The sequence below is a fragment of the Alligator mississippiensis genome, chromosome 4 (assembly GCF_030867095.1).
Source record: "Alligator mississippiensis isolate rAllMis1 chromosome 4, rAllMis1, whole genome shotgun sequence".
Classification (NCBI taxonomy): domain Eukaryota; kingdom Metazoa; phylum Chordata; order Crocodylia; family Alligatoridae; genus Alligator; species Alligator mississippiensis.
Window position 1 is genome coordinate 190,684,280 of NC_081827.1, and position 24,469 is coordinate 190,708,748.

General features: G+C 49.3%; 1 long non-coding RNA gene across 1 annotated transcript; it reads right to left on the reverse strand.

Annotated features, from left to right (window-relative positions):
- LOC132249897 (uncharacterized) lies at positions 1 to 24,168 on the reverse strand. The gene is made up of 3 exons (XR_009461369.1): positions 24,080 to 24,168; positions 2,287 to 2,348; positions 1 to 74 (listed from the first exon to the last, which is right to left on the reverse strand). It is a non-coding gene; the product is annotated as an uncharacterized LOC132249897 (long non-coding RNA).
- Between the last annotated feature and the right edge of the window lie 301 nt (positions 24,169 to 24,469).

A 24,469-nucleotide genomic window follows, 5' to 3' on the forward strand; every position in this document is an offset into this window, starting at 1 on the left:
GATCAGAATGGGTCACTGGCCACTTAAGTCCCCAGAAAGACGGTGAGATTTTCTCCTGATATGCCTTTAAAGACCTTTAAAAATAATGAAGAAACAGGTTAGGTTTATAAAGGTTGGTTGTAATACAACAGCTCCAGTGTTATTCGAATCTTTGTATCAGCATAACACAACAACGGTCTTGTTTAGCTGCCATACTTATAGGAAAATTATGGTTATTTTATATGCAAAACAATCTCATGGGTTTGGATATTTACTGTTATAATATTTTTGGATTTCTGTACGCCCTTGTAACTAGGGCCAAATACATTCCTGAAACATGCAGTGATGAGACTTTCATCCGAAAAGCTAGAGGCTGAGATATTCCCACTGCTAATAGCACCAATATTTTCAACAAGGCTATGGGCAGAGTAAAATACTACACTTAGAACAGGGATACCACCTAAAAGTGAGTTTTACACTGTGAGCTTCAAAATTTTTCCACATCTTTGCAAGACTGATGCAATGTAACTAGTCAGGGTTCAGGAACACTTTGCTTTGAGAAGTATTTGACCATATATATACCCCCTACCATTGCATGGCATACAAGGGAACAATGCAAAATAATTGTGCTGGGTTAACATGCAGGGTGTGTACAGCAGTGCTGTAATTTAGAGAACTTTTTATAGCACTAAGTTACAGTGCTTTTAAACATGACAGAAGTGCAGTGTTTGGTGAGGGTACCTCTGAGCCTCCCTATACTTTCCAGGCTAGGAGGCAATGCTCCACAACCTCCTGTGGCTCCTCCACTGGTAAGAAATTTGACTAGTGTACAGAAGTTATTTAAAGCACTGCAGGTTGCTGAAGTGCTGCTAAATACAGTGCTTCAAATGTAATACCTCATTTAACAAGGGTTAATTTAAAGCTCTTTACCCATTTTTAAAGTGCTGTAAAACCATCCACTTCTGTTAAGTCATGACAATAAAGTGGTTTAAATGGCGATAAAAAGCAAGTTCTGTACATACCCATACAGAAGATGCCACATTGCATTGTACACACCCTTTTAAGTTTACAACTCTCTTTTAGGTAAAATGCCCATGTTTTGTTTTTTTTATTGTTTTCATATGTTAACACTTGAAGTCCCACTCAGGATCACGTTCCCACTTGAAGTCCCACTTAAGATCACACACACACGGCTTACTGCAGTGATCTGCAAGCAGGGTGCCGAGGTACCCTGTGGAGATGCGAGATACTTTTAAGGATACTGTGGGGTACTGTACAATATTAGCACTGTTAGGTGTGCAGACATCATCATGTGATTCACAAAATCAGTGGTGCTCAATCTTCTGGGGCCGCAGGTCAGATCCTCCACATGGAGTCAGTCCACAGGGTGGATACAGCACAGGGTCAGCATGCCACATCTGACCACGCACCAACCCAACCCCTTGCAACTCATCCAGCCATGTGCTGGCTTGACTACATGCCAGCTTGGGTGCATGCCAGCTCAACCCTAAGCTTCAGGGCAGGGCCATATCAACTGGCTCAGCCAACAACTCTGGAAATTTGGAAGCAGGGGAGTGGCAATTAAAGCTGCCATAGTACCTCTGTTTCCAAATTTTTGGATCCCTGGAGAGACCTGTGGGCTGAATGATACTGTCTCATGGGCCAGATCTGGCCTGCAGGCCAGACGGGTTGAACACCACAGTACAAGAGAAACAGAGATTTCAAAAAGGAATCCATAGTATCAAAAACATTCTGACCTCAGTTTTTGCAATGGAATTGTGCTATTATTTTTTTGTAGTCAAATCAAGTGGAAGCTAAGAGCTGGTATTTTCCAAGGGGTTCCTTGAGCCTAAAATGGTGGAGAAACACTGGTCTCCACCTTTGTTTTTTGTTACTTTCTATGTGACTAATAATGTACAGGGTGCAGTGGCAGCCCAGAAAATACAGCTTAGCATGAATAACCATGTTATAGTCTTAGGCTAAGTACAGACATTCAAAAAGCTAGAAGCAGAATTGATCCAATCTATGGAGGTTTCTCTAAGATGTGTAGATTGGATCTGAAGCAAATGGAAGTCACATTTGCCCTTCAGTGGGGGGAGGCAGGCAGATGCCTGCAGTGGCAAAGGCCAGAAGACTAGGGGCGCTCTTGCACACCTCCCAGCATGCTGGACATTGCTGTGGGCAGCACAGCACTGCTAAACAGCTGTACCATCCCACATCGGTTGTCAGGCACACACCTCCCTCCACAACCCTATCATGCCAGACAACTCTCAACTACAGGTAGCCAGCAGAGGGACGTGTACTCACCCCTGCTCAGCGGCATACGGGTCCTTGGGCTTCGTCCAGTGTGGAGGGCCTGGGGGTCAATCCTAGGCAGGACAGAGGTGAGGGTAGGGGAGAAGAGGGCTCATGAGGCGCTGGAGGGAAGCGGTGCCAGCAACACACCCCACAATCCCAGCTGCGTCAGTGGGGCACAGTGTCCCTCCCCTGTCCTAAGCCCCAAAACCGTGCACTGGAGTGATTCTGGAAAGAGCCAGGAGGATTTCTCCCCACTCCCCCACCTCCCCCCTGCCAAGCCAACTCCAAGTTCTCAGCTGAAGCTTCTTCCTCCTGTACAGCCATGGGGCTCTGGTCCATGGTGGGGCACACATGCCCTTGTGGCTGCAGCACCTGGCAGGGACAATTCCAGTGCAGGAACAGGGGCTGCAGTCCAGGGAGCAGGGTAAGGCCCTGCCTAGTCCTGCCTACCACTACTGCCAATTGCTGCAATCTGGGCCTGCTTAGCTCCGGTGGGTCCATTTTCCAGGGGCAGCTGTCAGCTCAGCCCAGGACAGGAACCTACTTCACCCCCCACCACACCCCATCCCATCCCAATTTTGGCACTAGAACTATCCCCCATCAGGCACTGCAACCGCAAGGGCATGGTTGAGATCTCCTCCCCCCATGGACCAAATCATCAGCTGCACAGGAGGAAGTGGCTTTGGCCACTTCCCAGAGCTGGTCCAGCATGCAGTCCCAGCACGTGGGACAGGAGAGGGACTCTGTGCCCTGCCAACCAAGCTGGGAATGTGGGGTGCACTGCTGGCACCACCTCCCCCACAGCAGTTCATAAGTTCCATTCCCCTCCCAGTCCTGCCTGTGGCTGACAGAGAGCTCAGAGGCAGGGCCAGCTGGAGCAGCCAAGCCACAGCTTCCTGTGAGGGGGACTAGTGGGAGCTCGCAACATCCCCTGGGATACTGGCAGACAGCACCCTACCTTGATTCTTGAGCGGACCTGGCACTGATATTCAATAGATCAGTGCAACTTAGATCAATCCAGGTCTATTTTAGATCAGGGTTCACCATTTTTAAAGCAATCTGTATGAACCAAATTTCTGTTCTATTACTGGTACAGACTGATTTCCAACCACCTAAACGGGAAACGTTGCAATGCCTATACTGGGCCTTAACTGTTTAAAATGAAAGTGGCTGCTCTGTGCAGGACAGTGCAAAGGAGCCCTTCACTAAGACCTCAAATGTTGGGGCTGAGATTCTCCTCGGATCGTTAAGATCCACCTAATTAGTAAAATCAATCCCTGTTATCTTTCCAAGGTGCTATTCTAGTCAGTAAGAATGTTTTTGTTTGAAACTGTTCTCCTAATGTATACTGGCTTTTATCCTAAAATAAACATTGTGAGGAAAAATTTAACATTTAAAAAGATACTTTCATTTTTAATGAAAAAATGAAAATGGGATTTCTCAGGAATTGTATTTTTCTGCTTACTTCACCTTTCTTTACAAGAAAAATGGGAAAAGGAACAATCAGAAGGGAAGTAGAAAAATAGGGGTGTGAGTAAAAGAAAAAAGGGAGAAAGGAAAGATCTATATTATGAAACTTAAACATTTTCATTTTGGATTTCAAAAAATTAAACACGCCCAAATTTTCATGGAAAAAATACAATTAAAAAATGGAAAAAACTTGAGAAAATGAACATATGAAAAAAATATTTCATGAATCACACCACTCTTCAACTAGTCCTAGCTGCTTAGACTTAAATTCAGACCTTTCTTTCCCTCAAATATTACATACGTCAAGTTGTGATGAAGATAGTGGAAAATAAGATTTGTTCAAATTAGTATTTCTGCTTCCTATCATAATTCAATCTGTAATTATTTTATCTCATTCATGTCACAGAATTTTTAAAACACAATAATTTCAAATTAAAGGAATAAACACTGAAAAATATTTTAGCCTATTCAACAAGTTTTCACCAAGTAAAATGAAACAAGTTATGGAAATCATAGTGACTATGTGAACTTTCTTATTTGTTGATATTCTTGGCAAACTCTCAGAAAGGAATATAAAAAATTACAGCAAATATTCCGGTGATCTGTTTAGTTTCAAAAAACTAAGTAGTAAGCTCTTGAAATTCTTCCCCCCCTCCCTCCCCCACAAAGATGCAAGTAAGGCTATAACAAATAGAAATGAGTACTTGAAAAATAAAGTAAATCATAACGGAGTTTCCACAAACAATTTTGCCTCTGATTTGCTACAAGATTTTTTTTTTTTGGCATAAAAAAGTCTCCCTGGTGAGACATACTGAATTCATCTTTCTGCATAACTAGTTATCTACAGTCGCTTCAACCCATATCCGTACAAGTTTCTCATTCCTGTTCCAGTGTGGAGTGCAAGTTCTCAAGAACAGTAACACAAAAGGATACATGACTGGAGCTACTGGATTAATTTCAAAATTGAAGCTTCATGGTTTCAATTCCTGATCACTCTAGAAATACTACTGATTATATTCTAGACCCAAACACAGACCCCCAGACATTTTCTTTCAGTGAATGTCCAGTGTTACATTACATACACATCCATTTCCTCAGTTTTAATGCACATTCCAAAAATGTTTTTTTACTTTCTTTGGAAATAAAAAAAATACAATAGTGAGGTGTTTGCAATTTGTGAAAACGTTGCTAACTTTTCATGGATGGCAATAGCACAGAATTTAGTCTACATAGAGTAAAAGAATATTAATGCATCTGAAGAACTGATGTCTTTAGGCAGTTTTGATGGAAAGATATCTAATTATTAAATATAGTCAATGCAAAGACTCTACTGAGTTAAATAGTTGTAAATGAGGCAGAAGCTCTGGGAGAAAACTGCAGGTACAGCAACTGAAAATAGGGAACAAAATCAGACTGTAGAAAAAACTATAAAAGTTCTTCATGGAGCACTGTGAATGATGATTCCAATAATTTTTTATGGAAACAAGAGCTGTTCACACAGCACAGAGATTGGCACAACTATCTGCCCATAGGTTTTGGGGGTTTGTTTTCATCTTAATTAAAAAAAAACAACAACCCACCAATATCTCGGGAGTCATCATCAGGGATCTAGGTTTTCTGTTCCCCACAGAAAAATGGAAAAAAACAAGAGTTTTCCATTTTAATTGAGAAAAACATAGGTTTTTCATTTTAACAGAGAAACACCTGGATTTTCCACTTTTGCAAAGAGCTCTCTTCAGGCTGGCAGAGTTCCAGCCTGCAAAAGGCTGGGAAGCAGGAGAAGGGCAAACAGCAGGGCATGCCATTTGCATGTGCACACTTACACGTGCACATGGCTGCCAGGCAGCCTAGAGAGCAGCTCCCCTGGCAGCAAGGGGGGGGGGGGAGGGTGTTGAGGCTTCGATAGTGAGGGAGGGAGGGAGGGACAGAGTTGGGCAGGGCTGGAGCTGGAGCTGGAGCAGTGTGTGGGGCTGGGGGCCCAGGTGCAGAATGTGTGGCTGCAGGGCTCTGGCGGGGAGTGGGATTGCGCCTTGGGAGGTGGGGGGGGGGGGCAGCTCCCTGCCACTGCGTGCACTCCTGGGGTGGGGCATGGCAGAACTCTGCCCCTCCAGATTTATGCACAGGGAGGGTGCAAGCTGCCTGCTGCCAGCTCGGGATCCCCACCCTGGTGCCCTCCCTCCGCAGCCCAGCAGGTGGGACCTGGCATGCCAGGGCAGAGTGGGGTCAGGCAGGGAAACTTGGTGCCACCACTGCAAGCCCTGTGCCACCCTGGCAAAGTACCTCCTGCCCACCCAGCAGCAGTTGGGGTGGCGGTGCAGAGTTGTGCCTCTCACTGCTTCTGGGAGGGTAGGCAACACCTTACCAGGGCAGTGCAGAGCTCCCAGTGGCAGTGACAAACTTCCCTGCCTGGTCCTACTCTGCCCTGCCTCTCCAGGTCTTTCCCACTGGGACACAGAGGTCCCAGGGGAAGGAAGCAGAGTGGGAATCCAAGCCTGCAGCAGGCATCCCACACCTCCCCTCCACCACAGGCTCTGCTCAAGCCATGCCACCCATGCAGGAAGGGGAGCCAGGATCTGTGCACTGCTTTGCTGCAGCAGCTGCCAGCTCCCGTAGGGCTCAGGTGCTGCTATGGGGGGCAGGGGGCTGCAAACCTGGGTCCCTGACCCTGTAGCCCTAGCAGCTGGGGGGGCACCTCTGGCAGGGCTGTGGAAGACTGTGGGTAGGAAGTGAGGGGCACCAACAGGGCTGGGGGGCCATGTCTTGGGATTGAGGGGCCTGGATCTGTGTCCTGGTGAGCAAAGGGGAAACTCTGATTTTCCATAATAGAAAACCCCAAATCAAATACCAGAATTTATAGGTACTTAAAATGTATTTCATTATAGTGATCAAAGCACTGGTAGGCCTCCAAATTGCTTCAAAATTGTAAATGTATCAATAAAACATTGTGTTCAATTGATACTTATATATGTAGCAGTGTTTCATTTTCATCGGGGATTTTGGGTTTTTAAATCAGAAATTTGTAATTTTTAAATGGAGAAAACCAGGATCCCTGGTCCTCATCACACTATAACTTGACAATTCTAAACAGATTTGTTAGGAGTCTATTATGGCTTTTAGCAGCACTCCATTAACCTTTTTATTTTTGTTGTAAACTTAAAAATCAATATTTGGCTGGCTCTTTGCCAGGCTGTAGGTTGAGCCTGTGTTTTTCAGAAAAGAAAGCCAGTTACTTTGGGTCCATCTACACAGATATAATAGGAGTGTAAACTTTCTAAGGACACAGGTTGAGGTGACTATAAATTATAAAACTCTACAGAAATATTAAAGCTAATTTATAAGCAGTAATATTTAAATACCCCTGTTAATAGGTAGTTGGTATCAAGACTCCATGAGAAAAAGAATGGCCCAGTGGCCAACACACTGGCCAAAGACTCAGGATTAAGTCTCCACTACCTACATGCTTCCAATACATCCTAGGAAAAGTCTATAAGCTCTCTGTGCCTCAGTTCCTCATAGGTAAAATAGGAATTATAAAATCTCTTTAATGGATGCTATAAAGATTATACAATACTTAAATATGGGCACATATAAGAACCTTAAAGAGATTCAAAAGTGACTGCAGTTATCTAAGCTCCATAACATGGGATAGGTAGCTGTAAGAAGTGGGTATCCTGAGGCTGGTTGAGTTGTTGGCCTGCCAACTTGTCTCAGTGCTTAACCACACACCTACTGTGCCTGCCACGCCTTTGAGGAAACAATCAAAAGTTGTTAACCAGGCAAGAGGTGGCCTATTTACTTGCCCAGATATCAAGGGCCTATACATGGCTCTGAATCTTCCCTTATACCATGTCCTGTGCATCCTTGGTCTAACACCTGACCTAAATTTACAGAGTCTAACACCCAGCCTATAATCCCTACGTCCTCACACAGCTCACAATCTCACTCACTCAGGGCTCCCAGCCCCTCCCTTTTTCTTGGGCTCCCTGCCCATCTTGGGACCCTCTTGGTCCCCTCGCACCCAACACTGGGGCCTCATCCCCTGCCCAACACTGGGCCTCAATCCCCCGCCTGACACTGGGCCTCAATTCCCTTGCCCCTGGAGCCTCACATTCAGTTCCTTCTTGGGGCTCAGAATCCCACCCCCCTGGAGCCTTACACCCGGCTCTGTTTATATGCCTCAGGCCTAACTGTGCTGTCTGCCCCAACTCCAGGTGGTTCCAAACCTCCCCTATACTGCAGCCATGCATCACAGATATCATCTAAGCTCTTAACGTCTCCAGCCCCACACTGGGCCCCATAACCTTCCAGTCTAGACCCCAACTAAATCACCCACCGAAGGCTTTGTCTAGCCGAGTCTCAAAATCCTCCAAGGATGGAAATTCCACCACCTCACTCGGTAACCTGTTCCAGTGCTGTACTACCTTCCCAGGGAGAGTTTTTCCTAATATCTAACCTCAGCTTCCTTGCTGCAACTTGGGCCCATTGCTCTTTGTTCTGTCATCTGCCACCACTGAGAACAATCTAGCTCCATCCTCTTTGGAACCACCTTTCAGGTAGTTGAAGGTTGCTATCAAATCCCACTCCTCCCTACCCAAATCTTTTCTTCTCCAAACTAAAGAAGCCCAGTTCCCTCAGCCTCCCCTCAGGAGTCATGTGCCCTATTCCCCTAACCATTCTGTTGCCCTCTACTGAACTGTTTCCAATTTGTCCACATCCTTTCTATAGTGGAGGGGGAGGGGGGCAAAAATGGACACAGTACTCCAGATGTGCCCTCACCAGTGCTGAACAGAGGGAAAGAATCACTGCCCTCGATCTGCTGGCAACACTCCTACTAATGCAGTCCAGTATGCTGTTAGCCTTCTTTGCTACAAAAGCACACTGTTGGCTCTTATTCAGCTTCTTGTCCACTGAAACCCCCAGGTCCTTTTCTGTAGAGCTCCTAGCCAGTCGGTCCCCAGCCTGTACCAGTGCATGGAATTATTCCATCGTAAGTGCAGGATTTTGCACTTCTCTTTATTGAACCTCATGAGATTTCTTTTGATTTAATCCTCCAATTTGTCAAGGTCTCTCTGAATTGTAGCCCTATCCTCCAGCATATCCACTACTCCCCCCCAGCTTGGTGTCATCTGTGACCTTTCTAAGGGTGCACTCCATCCCATCTTCCAGATCATTGATGAAGATATTGAACAAAACTGGCCCCAAGACTGACCCCCTCGGGCACTCCACTTTACACCAGCTGCCAACTAGACATTGAGCCGTTGACTACTACCCTCTGAGCCTGATGATCCAGCCAGTTTTCTATCCACTTTAAAGTCCATTCATCCAAACTATACTTCCTTAGCTTGCTTGAAAGAATGTTGTGGGAAGCTGTATCAAAAGCCTCTGATAATGTACCATGAAAAAGCCCTTAAAATGAAAACAGTGTGATATTCTATTTTCAGAGATCAACCTAACATGAGATAGACAGGTGTCACATAAGCAGCATAATGTACTTGAACAGATTATTGTTTTCAATGTGCTACCGTTGCTCACATTGAACAGTTCCTTATATTATGAATAGAGTTTTTATTTCAGTAGGCCTGGTGATAAAATAATATAATAATGCCAGTAAACACAGGAGAATCAAGTCTTGCATAAGTTCTATCCTTATACACACAACATGGGCTTATTCAAGGAAATGCTGAGTCCCCACATCTTTGTTCATAACACTATCATGCTCTCAAATAGGAGGTCACTTTCATGATCATGTTTTATGGGTAGGGGTGGGTTAGCCAAAGTCACCCAGTAAATGAGCTGCACAGTTTGGAATAGAATACAAGTAATCTGAGTCCCAGGCTTAGGCAGTCTCCATTAGGCCACCTTGACTTTCCCACTGAAAACTATGGGTGTTGTGCACACTCAGCACTTTCAGTATCAACCCCACTTTGTGTGTTTATGTTCAGTTATAAGCTCATATAAAAGTTGCATAACCTTTCTTCCAAAATAAATTTGTTATTCAGATAATATTTTTCAACAATGTAATCACTGAATGCAGATGCCTGTAATCTGGCCAAAGGCTTTTTACATCCACATATTTTCCTAAAATAGCTTAGAGAGAGAAAACAAACAAACAAGCATGCTCTCTTTTTCAATGCAGGACTGCAGACTAGCTATTTACACTACATTTCTTTCTTATAAAGCATCTGAGGTTGGAACTCCGCATTCATTAACAATAAAAAGCCTCACCATGCTGTACACTGGTTTTGATGCTTCACCAATAGTGTCACACAATTGTGGTGAGTCAGTCAATTAAAAAAAACCCTGCAGTTTGGGAAGTGGCTAGGCAAATAAATGGATTGGTGTAGGTTTGTGACATCTAGAAGTAAATAGGCAGAACTCAGAGTTATACTCAGAGTTAATTTATAGAAACAAAGATTGTAATGTATTTGACACAAAGATAGTATTTAGTTTGGTTACCCAGAGGAACTGTCACTAAATCATCTCTGGACATATCAGTTCAAATCCTAACTTGAAAAAATCAGAGCTGGTGAAAAAAATATGGGTTGTCAAATGAAACCATTCAATTAAGTGACTGGTTGCTATGGTGATGGGAAACACAAGCACAACTGCATCAGGTCTTTAAATGTTTAGAAATTGGCTAAATCCAAAATAAGGATTGGACTGCCATGTTTAAGGGCGAATCATTGCTACACAGAAAACTGGGAAAGGCTGGTTAGAAAGCAGTGTGGTGAGGGCTTCAAGGCTGATGGTATGGCATACAGCAGATAAAACATTAGCACACACTGCAATGTTACTGCTAATTGATTATATAAATGCAAAGGTGTCACTTTTAATACCAGATCAGAAGGTGATAATTCCATTTTATCCCAGGCTTTGTTGACTGCATTTAAAGCACTGTGTTCAGCAGGGGGCTCCACAACATAAACTGAAGAGAGTCCAAAGAAAGGCCTGGAAAATAATTAAGAGGCATATTTTATGATGAGAGGTATAAGGAGTTTTATGATTGACTTAAGACAGTGATGTTAAGACAGAAAGGATAGAGAATAACTGTCTAAAACAGGGGCAGGCAATTATTTCGGATGGAGGGCCGCTTAGTGCGTTTTGGCAAGCTGTCAAGGGCCGCATGGGTAGCCCTGCTCCTTGACAGGTGCCGCGCCCCCTGGTTGCCATCTTGGGACCAGAAGTCCTACCCCTAACCTCTGACCCTTGCCACCAGAAGTCCCTCCCCTTGCCCCTGGAAGTACTCCTTCAGGGAAGAGGGTTTGCTATCTTAGAACCGGAAAAAAACAAAAACAAATTATGTACTAAAAATCAAATACCCATATTATTATATTTTAATTCAATTAAAAATATATTTTTCTCCTGATATATGTGCATTTCTGCTTTATATGTAGAAATGATTGCATAATAGCTCAAAAAGCAATCTTACTCTTGTATAGTGTGTGGGGTGTGCAGGGGTACGGGTGGGTCAGTGGATGTGGGGTTTGTGGGAAGCTGTGGATGTGTGTGCATGTGTGTGTATAGTATTTGTGGGATGTGTGATTGTGTGTGCGGGAGGGTGTGGCTGTGGGGTTTCCAGGAAGGGTTTGAGGGTATGCGAGGTGTGCATGGGAGTGCCCTGCACACTCCCCACTGAGCTGGTCAGCACCCACCCCTGCTCTGCAATAGCCCAGAGCCTGAGGACAAGCTGCTAATGGGCCGCTGGACTTCTGGTGTGCGCCTCGGGGGGGGGAGGAGCAGGCCTTCTCCCCACAATGTGGTCTTGTGCCCCGGAGCTGGCCATAGGGAGAGCCAGCCGGGCTCTTGCTGTCTGAAGCCTGGTGGCTGCGTTTGCACTCTGGCAGCCCCTGCCTCCACCAGGAGGCCGAGGGCCACTGGGGAAGGGCCTGTCAGGCCCGGGGGGCAGTGCAGGGGGCTCTCAGAGCCACTGGGGCAGAACAAGCCAGCAGGCACATGGCCCGGGGTGAAGGGAGGCAGCGTGGAACTTGCATCACATGCCTGAGGCTTGGGGCAGCAACAGCCTGGCTGCCCGCCCCCCCGCCCACAGGTGGCCCAGGGGGGTGACACCACTCTGGGGGGAAGGCCTGGCCCCCTCACACCCCACAGGGGCCCTGTGGCCTGGCAGCAGCTCGCCCCCCAGCTCTGGGATTGGCAAGGAGACTGCACCAAGAGTTGGAGTGGAGCTGTGGCCACTTTTCTGCTTTGGAAGCTCTTGCAGCTTCCAGGAGGCCAGAAGCCCTAGGAAAGCTCTTGGCCAGCCCCAGGGGCACACCTGGCCAGCCCCAGGGGTAGTGCGGGGAGCTGTCCAAGGCCACTGGGGGTGGCCCAACCCGGCAGGGACATGGCCTGGGATGCAAGAATCCTGGGGATGCAGCGCAGAAGTTGCATCCCACACCTGAGGCTTGGGATGGCAACAGCCTGGCTTCCCCCCAACATGGGCAGCCCTGGCATGTGCCGCCACCTCAGGGGGAAGGCCCAGCTCACCTACCCTGCAGGGGCGCGATGGTAGCTTGCCTCCCAGCTCCAGGATGGGCAGGGAGGCTGCACCAGGAGCCAGAGTGGAGCTGCAGCCTCTTTTTTGGTCTGGAAGCTCCTGCAGCCTCCCCAGGCTTCCCGTACCTTGAGCCAGGACCCTGCCAGGTCATGCCACCCTCAGGGGCCTCGGGAGGCAACCCGTGTTGCCCCTGGGGCTAGCCAGGAGCTTTCGGAGCAGAAAAATGGCTGCGGCTCCGCTCCTGGTGCAGCCTCCCCACCCATCCTGGGGCCGGGGAGTGAGCTGCCACCAGGGCCCCGTGGGCTGCCCCAAGCCTCAGGCGCACGATTCAAGTTCCTTGCCACCTCCCTGCTCTTCCCGTGCCCTGGGCCATGTCCCTGCTGGCACATGCAGTGGCCCCTGGTGCCCTGTGCACTGCTCCCAGGACTGGACAGGGGGGGTTGGGAGCCAGCAGCAGCTGGGTGGTGCCCTGGGGCCAGTGCCAGCAGGCCACAGGGCAGGGTGGTAGGAGCCTGGGGTGCAGCTGGCTGGGTTCTGTGCACCCCCTCACTCCCAGCCCCACCGCCCCAGCCCTGTGGTCAGGTGGGGACCAGTGAGCACAGCCCCGACCCTGCTTTTACTTGAGTTTCCTGCTCTGGCAAAGGTGGAAACAGCCCCATGGTCCCAGGCCAGAAGCCCCTGCTAGACAGGGGGCAGGGGCCTGCTGTGGCTTCCCCTGGGTCCTACTGCCCCCGGCTCCTGTCATCTTTGACAGGAGCCAGAGGCAAATAAATACTAATTAAAAAAAAAAATGTTTAGGAGACCTGCAGGCCAGACAGAATGGCCTAGTGGGTCAGATGCGGCCCGCGGGCCATATTTTGCTCACCCCTGTATTAGAAGAATTCTGACAGCTTGATATATCTGATAATGAAATAATCTGCCAAGATGCAGTCGACAGATTTAATGTTTAGGGAGTTATGGTACAAGACAGAAACTCCTTCATGGGGAGTGGTGGGGAGTGGAGGGGATGAGCTACCAAGTAGAAGACTCTGAAGCCATTCTTTCCAGGTCTAAAAGCTCTACGCCAGGAGTTCCCAAACTGTGATATATGTACCCCTGCGGGTACACAAGACATGTGTATTGGGGGGTATGTGGGAGAAATTGCGTAATGGCAGATTTAATTTTCATTATGAAAATAAGTGGCATTTAAGGGGTTAATGTATAAAACACATGCTGGTAGGGGTACCTGGGCAGCTGGTAAATCTGGAAGGGGTTATGCAATAAGAAAAAGTTTGGGAACCTCTGCTCTAAGCAATTCAGAACAGGGATAAGCAAGCATAAACCCCATGGAAAGTAATAGGTAGAGTACTTTTTCACATAAGGTTTGGATTTGACTAAATGACTTTGACCACATAGCTATTATATAAACAAAATCTGTTTTACAACTTTCATGGTAGAATATTTATATCAAGGTTAATTCTAATGCTGCTCAGAAGCATCATATTCCATTCTAAATACCATTCCTAAACTGGAATAAGCTAAAACAATGGATATAGTTTTGTTAAAACCTCCACCTCTGCAAATGGCAGAGAACAGAGATTAATGCTAGTAATCTTTCTTGTTGTCACACCGGTGATTGGAAAACCTATGCATCAGGCTCTTGTTGTGGCTCCTGTTTCATGAGTGCACCTGTGGCCGCAAGGAGCCCAGGGGCCCCAGGGAAGCTCCTGGCTGGCCCTGGAGGCAGCACAGGTTACCTCCCAAAGCCGCTGAGGGTGGCATGATTTGGCAGGGTCCTGGCCCAGGGTGCAGGTGTTTACCACAGCACCTATCAGGGTAACTAGAAATAATGGCCACAAACTGGAAGAGAGCAAATTCAGATTGGACATCATGAAAAAATTCTTTACAGTGAGGGTTGCCAAAATATGGAATATGCTTCCAAGGGAGGTGGTGCTGTCCCCTTCCTTGGAGGTGTTTAAAAGAAGATTGGACAGACACCTGGCTAGGATCATCTGACCCCAGCACTCATTTCTGCCCAGGGCATGGAGTTGGACTCAATGATCTAATAGGTCCCTTCCAACCCTAACATCTATGAAACTATGAAACAGCAAGGTGAAATAAAAATAAATAAAACAAACTCTTCAACTCATTCCTCACCAACTCAGGAAGAGACAAAAGAAGGCGAGGCAAAATCAGAGTAATATTGCTTTTATTATCAGATGTGAAAGCTTCATTTTCCACTAGTGTCTCTTCACTGTGGAAGCAGCACATCCAATCTGAAAGCACTATCTATGGAGACAACAGAACTAGCTGAACATTATTAAAAATTCAGACTAGGTCAAGAAATCAGTAATAAAGAATAAAGAGAGAGACACAGAAACCTAAAATGGGGAAAACAGGGACATGGCAGGGGCTGGCATTTTGACTCCAACTCTGGTATCTATTGGTTGCTCCAGCTGTGCACGGGGTAAAACAGCCCTACACCTCTGCCCCTCACAGCTCCTACTATGTCCTCTGGAAGGCTTGGCCTTGGAGCATGAGTAGCTGCACCGAAGCAATCTGGAGTGCAGTATATTCTGGGCTACAGGTTTATATGCAGCTTAGCCACCATTGATCCCCTCTGCCTGAGCTCTGACTGCTTGTGCCATGCCTTCTGAGAAACATGGCAGAGGCTCTTTTCCCGTCAACAACATGAACTGTTGAAAAATATAAATGATATTGTAGCAGAAAGCCCCCTTTTCCTCTTGCCTGCATTTGCTCTCCCCTCTTTGGATATGTTTCTCTTTTTCTACTTTTTCTTCCTTCCTCTCTCCTTCACTTTAAGACAAGGAATTGTGTTTTAAAATTTGTATGTGTGCATTTTGTATCTCCCCTTGTAGTTTGGTATTTTTATCTATTTGTGTGCCATGGCATTTGTAGCTTATATTTTATACTCCTCACCTTTCAACTTTCAACTAAATGTGTTTAGTTTCATAAGTAAGTTATACATTGTAACAATGTTAACAAGGGCAGGAATCAAACTGCCCTTCCCTGTATCAGGCTGGCCTCTGAAAGAGTGAGTGAATCAGTGATTGAATGTGTAAGGTGACTGAATGTGTAACATGGAAGCAGGCAGCAATTAACACTTGGGAAGCTGCAGATCAACCAACGGAAGAACTCAGAAGACAATGTAACAACCGGGAAATCTCTAAACGTCACTGATCAAGGGCTAGAAGCCCTGGCCTGAGTTAATCAACGCCAGGGACCAACTTTTAGGCTGAGTATCTCCAGATCAACTGCTCCCAGAGCCCTATTCAAAATTCATCAACGGACTCCCAAACCTGCACGTACATGCAGACGACCCCTGGGGCTGACAGATGCCGTCCAGTAGCCACCGAGGGGGGGGGGGGGGGAAGTCCCACGAGGGTCAATGACCTCTGGATTGGGCAAACCTGAAAACTAGGGAGTCACCAAAGTCTGCCAGGGACAGATAAAAGGCAGTGAAAAGTGACCTTCAGTGGCACCCTCTTGATCTCCAACTCAGCCAGACCTGTCCAGCCAGAAGGACCAGCCGGCGACCCCCTTCTGGAGGATAACACCACACTGAAAGAAGCCATCGACGGCAGACTCCAGCACTTGTAGGATAGGTATACCTGACTCTGTAGCCTGCTACTCTGTGTGTGTGTGTGTGTGTGTGTGTGTGTGTGTGTGTGGACCAGCACCAAGGTTTATGATTACAGTGTTTCAATCTGCCTAATAAACTAGAATTTTAAGGATCCCGAGTTGGACATTTGTAGCCAACAATATAATGGGCTGCCCAGTGCTTCACAGCTACAGACATATAATGTTCAATTATGACCACAATCTCTGTTTCTGCAGGCATACAAAAATCAAAGGTAGAGAGGATATAAGGAGCGCTTTCTGTCTCTATTACATAGGAACCAGTCAGAATCTAGCAGTCCCAGGGCACTAATGCTATGGTAATTTAATGCTGCTCCTCCAAAATGGAGGTATAATAATCTCCACAATGCATTGTTAGCTGGCATTTAATCTGTTATCTCTGGCACTGAAAAAGCAGAGCTGAAGGAGTATTTCTATTAGTTGGTAATAGTAGGTGATTGCTCTCTATATAAAGTAGACAAAGGGGTGGGCCATTATTTGGGCTGGAGGGCCACTTAATGAGTTTTGGTGAGCTGTTGCAGGCTGGGAAAGGAGGAAGGTTGCTGACCCAGTCTGGCATGACAGGGGGGAGGAGGCTCTGTGGGCAGGGACATGCAGGGAGTGGATCGTGGCTCTGTCCTGGGCCCTAGTACTTTGCTGTCACCACCCTGCAATCCCAGGTAGGGTGACCACCTTTTCAAAAGGGGAAAGCAAGACACATGCCTCCCTTCCCTGCTTTTCCCCATTTGGCACCTCTGCTGTCAAGGCTGGATGAGAGCCAAGTGGAGCGGAGTTGGGGTGGGGGAGATTCAGGCTGCCTGCTGTGGGCTCAGGGCTTACTGCCCTGCTGCCTTTCCCCCCAAGAGTCCTGTACCAGCCACATGACCCCTGTCCACCTGGCAGCAGCAGGGAGCACAACTCCAAGCCACCACCAGCCCCGCTGCTACCAGGCAGGCAGGGGGCACCTCACCATAGTGGCACAGCCAGCACTGGGCCCCCAAGCAGCAGGGCAGAGAGCCCTGTGCCTATGGCAGATGGCCCACATCTGCCCCTGCCCTGTGCACAAATCTGGGGGTCATGTGCCCTCTGTGGCTCTGTTCTGCTCCCTACCCTGGCCCCATGCACTGCCTTGGCTGTGCAGCACACTCAGCCCCTGCCCCACTCCCTCTCTCACTGTGGGGGCCTCAATCTACTACCCCTCCTGTCCCCCCATACCCCTTCCACCTGTAAGCAGACGGTGGAAATATTATTTGTGGGGGCTGAGTACACACACAGACACTCCCCCCAACAGGTAAGTCTGAAGAGGGGAAGGAGTGGGGGGGAGAGGGAAGGGACATGGTGGGGCCGATGGAGGCCCCCACAGTGAGGGGGCAGTGGGGCAGGGGCTGGAGTGAATGAGGTCCCAAGGCTGGTGTGGATGGTGCAATGGTTGGAGCCCGGGTGGCTCATCCAGGAGTACAGGGAGGGGGGCTTCCACCACTGCATGCACCCCAGAGGAGGCACAGGGGCACGTGTCCCCTGGATTTGTGCATGGGGCAGAGGCAGGCTTCCAATGTGGGCAGGGCTCTGTGCCCTGTTGCCACTACCTCGGGAGCCACATGCGACACCATGTACCTGCCACCGCCAAGCAGGCAGAGGACACGGTGCAGTCTGGTGGTGGCAGGCACGGGGCATCATGCGGCTCTCAAGGCAGCAGTGGGGGGGGTGCAGAGCCCAACCAGAAGCGCCAGCCTGCCTCTACCCCACGCATAAATCCAGGGGGCACGTGCTCCCTGTGCCTCCTCCAGGGTGCACAGTGGCGGCAGCCCCGCTCTGTGCCCCTGGATGAGACACTCGGGCTCCGACTGTCCCATCATCCACCCCAGGGCTTCATCCACCCCAACCCCAGCCCCTGTCCCACTCCCTCCCTCACTCTCGGAGCCTCAGTTGCTCTCCCCTCCCCTGCTTGCCCCTTCCCCTTCCCAGACTTGCCTGCTGTAGTGAGCAGTGCCTGGGCTGCAATCCATGCTGTATCTGTGCACATTCCCCGCTGCAGCTGGCAAGAGCCCACAACTGGGCTGCCCTATGACCCTCTGCGCTGCCCTGTGTTCAGGGAGGCTTAGCCCCATTAGCCCTGGCCTTCCACTGCCCATGTTTCCATGCCCTAGACTTACCCGCAGGGAGCTTCTCTCCACGCTTCCCAACTGTATTTCCCAGCCATGTGCACATGTGCAGGTGCGTGCATGGATGTAGCACCCCCTATGTCCTGCTCCCAGCAGCCCCTTGCAGGCTGGAATGCTACCAGCCTGCAAGGGGAAACCTACCATTTCCTGATCCCTGCAGAGCCTGGAAACAGGACAAATGCTGTCCCAGAGTTATGCAGCCTGGGACCGGGACTTGAGGTTCCCATTGCAAGACTGTCCTGCCCAATTTGGGACAGGTGGTCACCCTAAGCCTGGCCCTGGCCCCACTCACCCATCCTGCTCCTGGATGCCGCTCCATCCACAGCCCTGTCCCATCCACCTGGCCAAGCGCACCCTACCCACGGGGGTCCTGGCTGATCTCCATGGAGATGCCGCCTGCCTGTCTGCTCCATCTGGCAGCCCTGGTGATGGGATGGACAGGGGTGTCTCGGCAGTGGTGCTGGTCCTGGTGGTAGAGACACTGGCAGTGACAGTGAGCCACTGGCACAGGGGCTTCCAGGAAACAGAGTCCAGCTGCCACACTGCCTCCATCCTGTCACGCGCTTTAGGATGGTGGGACCAGCCGCACATGCCATAGTCCAGCCTGTGCCCAGTGCCTGGGCTAGGCAGGGCCAAGGGACCTGCCACAGGCCAGATAGAATCCCTTGCCAGACCAGATCCAGCCCACAGGCCATATTCCGCCCACCTGAACTAGAATGAAACAAATAGACAGGAGCTTCTGGGACCCTGCCAATTGGTATCTGGGGACACTAGTAACAGGCTCCAATGAATCAGCCTCTTGTGCCAGCTGGACTGCTGAAGCAGCCTTAACTGAGAGTTCCCTGCACCGTCTACCCAATGCAGCAGTCTGGCAGTGGCGACTGCTGCCTGGCTATGACCTGCTGCCACCTGTGACAGCAGGTGGCCTGAAGGCTGCACACCTGCCAGACCCTGATGGGGACTGCATGGCTGCAGAAGAGGCATCTGCACCTCTGGGCCAGCTGCCAGCGGGCTGTGGCTGCACAGTTGTCCTTTGTGCAGTACTACTTCCATATGTGCTGCCACCCTGCCATCTGGGCAGCTATTGCCCAGAAGATGTTCTCAGTGTGGTGGCCTGCTTTGAACTGTCAAAGCATGTACAAGTGGCCAGAAGGTCAGTCACCTCCAGCTGGGTCCCAGGTGCCAGCCCTGAGCAAGCTACTCTGCCTGGGTCCACCCCATTTAAAAACTCCAAATCTCTGATAAAAATCCCAAATTCACTCTTTAAAATACCCCAAAATCCATGTTCTTCCACAATTAAAAAGACTACATATTAATCAAGCTTTTCAAATTAAACTACAAAACTACATAATTTTTCTTTTTTTCTTGCTTGCTATAGTCATCTGGGTGTTATTACTCCAGACGAGCCTACATATGCCTTTTGCCACTTCTCAAAGCAGTTTGAGAGATGGCAAGAGGCACACTGGGACCAAAAAAAAGTTCCCCGCATTACATATTTGTAGTGTGGGATCAAAATTTGATACCTGGATTATCCAGGTATCAAGAAAAACAAAACAAACCCTGGAAAAAAAGCAGGGCAACTGGAAACTCGAGGTCCTCCAAAGAGACACTCTGGTAGCTGGGCAGAGCGTTTCTATGCCGGCCCCATGCCCTGATGCTGCAGCATGCTGCCTGCCCGTGCAGGGGAAACAGTGATGCAGGCTGCTGCAACCTGGACCTGGGCTCCGTTCTGCACTGGGCCAGGTCCTGCATGCATGGAAGCATCCCTGCCCAACAGCGTGCAGAGCCCGTGCACGCAGAACCCTGCCCGGCATGATTGGTGTTGCCCGCAAGTGGTGCAGGGCCCGGGTGACAGCCTGAGCAGCTTGGAGCTGCGCAGTGCTGTGCCAAGCTAGGCCAGGCCCGCACAATATGACACAGGCAGCACTGAGTGCCAGGTGGCCGGGGCTGAGCCATGTTGCCCTGCACCATGGGGGGGGGGGGGGGGGGGGGGGCGGAGCTATGCCAGGAGGGCCCTGTGCACCCTGATGGCAGCTGCTGCTGCCAGTAAGCTGTGAGCCATGGGCGGGGTGGGGGGGAGGGAGAACAGAGGCTGTGTGGGGGGGCATATGGGCCCTGTGGGGAGGCATGTAGGCCATGTGGAGGGTTAGGGAACCCACCCCTCCTGAGCAACTCCCCCCACACTCGCCCACACACTGCCCACATCCGCCAACACTTCTTCCCACCCCACGCCTGCAAACTACACATCCACCTATCACACCCATTGTGCCCAGCTGCACAATTTATATATATATAAAAGAGAGAGAGAGAGAGAGAGAGAGAGAGATCAGTTGGGCAATGTTTTATTGATATATTTACAATTTTAAAGCAATGTGGAAGCCTACCATTCTCTCTATCATCATAATAAAATAAATTCTAAATATCTATATGTTTTGATGTTTACTTTTGGTTTTCTTATCATAGAACAGTTAGAGCTCCCCCTGACCCCTTCACTAACTAGGATGTGGGACAGCTGCCTCTAAAGCCACAGCTCCTGCCAGCAGGTCTCATCCTGTCTGGCAGCTGGGCACAATGGGTGTGATAGGTGGATGTGTAGTTTGCAGGCGTGGGGTGGGAAGAAGTGTTGGCGGATGTGGGCAGTGTGTGGGCGAGTGTGTGGGCAGTTGCTCAGGAGGGGTGGGTTCCCTAACCCTCCACATGGCCTACATGCCTCCCCACAGGGCCCATATGCCCCCCCACACAGCCTCTGTTCTCCCTCCCCCCCACCCCGCCCATGGCTCACAGCTTACTGGCAGCAGCAGCTGCCATCAGGGTGCACAGGGCCCTCCTGGCATAGCTCCGCCCCCCCCCCCCCCCCCCATGGTGCAGGGCAACATGGCTCAGCCCCGGCCACCTGGCACTCAGTGCTGCCTGTGTCATATTGTGCGGGCCTGGCCTAGCTTGGCACAGCACTGCGCAGCTCCAAGCTGCTCAGGCTGTCACCCGGGCCCTGCACCACTTGCGGGCAACACCAATCATGCCGGGCAGGGTTCTGCGTGCACGGGCTCTGCACGCTGTTGGGCAGGGATGCTTCCATGCATGCAGGACCTGGCCCAGTGCAGAACGGAGCCCAGGTCCAGGTTGCAGCAGCCTGCATCACTGTTTCCCCTGCACGGGCAGGCAGCATGCTGCAGCATCAGGGCATGGGGCCGGCATAGAAACGCTCTGCCCAGCTACCAGAGTGTCTCTTTGGAGGACCTCGAGTTTCCAGTTGCCCTGCTTTTTTTCCAGGGTTTGTTTTGTTTTTCTTGATACCTGGATAATCCAGGTATCAAATTTTGATCCCACACTACAAATATGTAATGCGGGGAACTTTTTTTTGGTCCCAGTGTGCCTCTTGCCATCTCTCAAACTGCTTTGAGAAGTGGCAAAAGGCATATGTAGGCTCGTCTGGAGTAATAACACCCAGATGACTATAGCAAGCAAGAAAAAAAGAAAAATTATGTAGTTTTGTAGTTTAATTTGAAAAGCTTGATTAATATGTAGTCTATCTGAGAAGTAACATAAAATGTTACCTCTGTCTTAAAAAGTTAACAGCTTTCTGAATACCAGAGTCAGGAATCTGGCAGACGTGTTTATGCTATTGATATGCGGAATGTGTTTTTTGATCTAGTAGTTGAAAAGGAGGTTGACTTGACAAGCAGAGACAATTATAATCAAGGTAAGAAACAACAGATAAAGGAACAAGAATGTCAGTGTTATTGCAAGGTTCTTTGGGTAAATCTGATATCTTTTATTAGACCAACTCAAATAGGTGGAAAAATTATTCTTTGCAAGCTTTTGGGTATAAATACCCTTCGTCAAGCTGAGGAAGCATCTGCATTTGGTGTGTGCTCTTCCTGGATGGAACAAATAGTAAAGAAGCCAGAGGCTGGTATGCATGCAAGGAAGTCAGTCAGTGAAGATGTAAATTGAGGAGTCAGTAGGTAAGAAACAGGCTGTGGGGGAAGGGAGAGGAGGGGAGCGGGGGGGGGGGGTGGGAAACGAATGTAGTTGTTCTTAGATCAACAGGGCTACAACCTATACCAGTGTTATTACAAGTCAGGAAAGGAATTAAAGAAAAGAAACAGGCAAAAGAAACAGAAAAATAAAACAAAAGCCAAGGATAAAAGGAAGACCATTAAATATTGGTTTGGTCAATGAATAATGTGCTTTAGGGGTGAATTTAATGACTCACTGAAAACAGGTCAGTTAGGCAGTTCAGAAAAAGACTAACGTTCCTTACACTCTAACTGCAAGGTGTTGAATGCAACTTTTGTTTTTTATGTAAGGATTAATTTGGCCCCTGTAGAACTGTAGCATACGAGTTAAAAATATTAAGAAATGTATCCTTACAACACCTCTGTGAGATCAGAAGGCATTATCTCTTCTGTTTTACAGTGAGAAAATGGAGCAACATAAAGTATCTTACCTAGAGGTAAATGAGAATTCTGTCATGAGATGTACCCATTCAGCAGCTGTCAAGGTGGTAACATCGAGAGTTATTCCTACATCTGAACTGACATACTATAATTTATTTAAAATTGCACCTTGATTAAAATTCATGCAAAGTTTAGCTGTAGGCAAGGTCTCTGTATTACATTTAATGCATGGACACAGATGGCTGTGTGTGAAGAATGTAATGGGCAGCATATATGATGAGAGAAAAGAGAACAGGCATATCAAAGGTGATGTATTTAGAGAAGAATAAAACAGTTAAGGAAGCGGAAACTGGCCAAAGGTAGAAGTCTTAACTGAATTACAATTGTTTTAGATGGAGGGCAGTATGTTATAACAAAGAAAAAGGTTTGACTGTGTAAATATCACTGTCACGGCGGGGTCCTCACGGAGGGCTGTGATCTCCTTGAGGCCCTCTCACCGTGCTACTCCGGCCCGAGGGCACCCTCCATTCTCGCCCGCCACGTCTTGATCGAATATGTAATAGGGAGGCTGCCCTGTATTTCCTCGGGCCTGTCAGCTCCTGGACCCCTCGTGGGTCTCTCCGTACAATGGGCGCTACCCAAGCACCCTAGCCTTATGGGCTATGCGTGGCTCCTACCTCCCCTGATCCCACGCCCCAAGCCTCGCAGATGTAATGGACGTTGTTCAGTCTTTACGCCCGCTTCCCGGGTCTCCTCTCTAATGTGGCCCACTCTGGGCTCCCTCTCTCATGCCCTGCCGGTGTGGTTCCGCTCAGGGACTCTCTAGCGGGCCCCGGCCCTTCCCTGGCCAACCGCACGGCTACCCTCCCCGACTCTGGCTCACCGCGCTGCTACTCCCCGTCTTCTCAGGGGCAACCGCAGCGCCCTACCTTGGTCTGAGGGGTATTGCCGCACTAGCCTGAGGCCGGGCTCGCTATGCCCGTGCGCCCACACTGGGCTGCTCAATAAAACACAATGGCATTCCCCCTCTCTGGGGGCTCGCCGCACCCACACTGGGCTACTCAATAACGTACAAGGGCGTTCCCCCTCTCTGGGGGCTCGCCGCGCCCACACTGGGCTACTCAATAACGTACAAGGGCGTTCCCCCCTCTCTGGGGCTCGCCGTGCCCGCCCTGGGCTACTCAGTAATACCGCCCCTTTCCTGGGTCCAGGGGGCTATGTTCCCCCACACGCAATCCGGGGTCCCGGCCCCCGTCTGCAACCTATGGGTTGTGCCCGCGACCCACTGGCCGCGCTCCTCGCCGCCAGCTGCTCGCGCAGTGGCGTGCGAGCTGCGCCTTTGGGGTCTATGTTCCCCCACACGCAATCCGGGGTCTAGGTCCCCGTCTGCAACCTACGGGTTGTACCCGCGACCCACTGGCTGCGCTCCTCGCCGCCAGTTGCTTATACACTGGCATGCGAGCTGCGCCTTCCCTGGCGCTATGAACAATAATGCGCCCTCCTGGCGCTAGGGCACCCCACACTCTCTGGGGTCCCTGTGATTGAGGCCTCCTCCAACCTCTACAGCCTCACCCAAGCCTCCGGGTGTAATAACACAAACACAACACAAAACCACAAGCCCCTAGGCTGTAACATAACCACAAGCCGCATGGCCATACCTCAGTATCATAGCTCAAGCCTCCAGGGCTATCATGAGCTGTACTTGCAACTCAGGCTCCTTCCAATATCTCAGCTGAAGGAGCTTCTGGCTGCTGGCAGAAAACTCCCAGCCTGGCTTCGGCCCTGGGCTTTATAAGGGCCAGGCCCTGCCCCCTACAGGCAGCTGGCTCCCCTTAGTTGCTCCGGCAACCCGCAGCTGTGCGCACTTGGTTCTGCCAGGGCTCTCTCCTTGGCAGTTTCTCCTCTCTTAGGAGCAGGCATTAAGGTGCCCTGCGACAATCACATTTTTGTATCATTAGACATGCTTCTTATGTGACTCTGGGTCTTATTAATCTGCACCTCATGGCAGAATCCTACAGTATATAACAAACAATTCATCAGCATTTCTA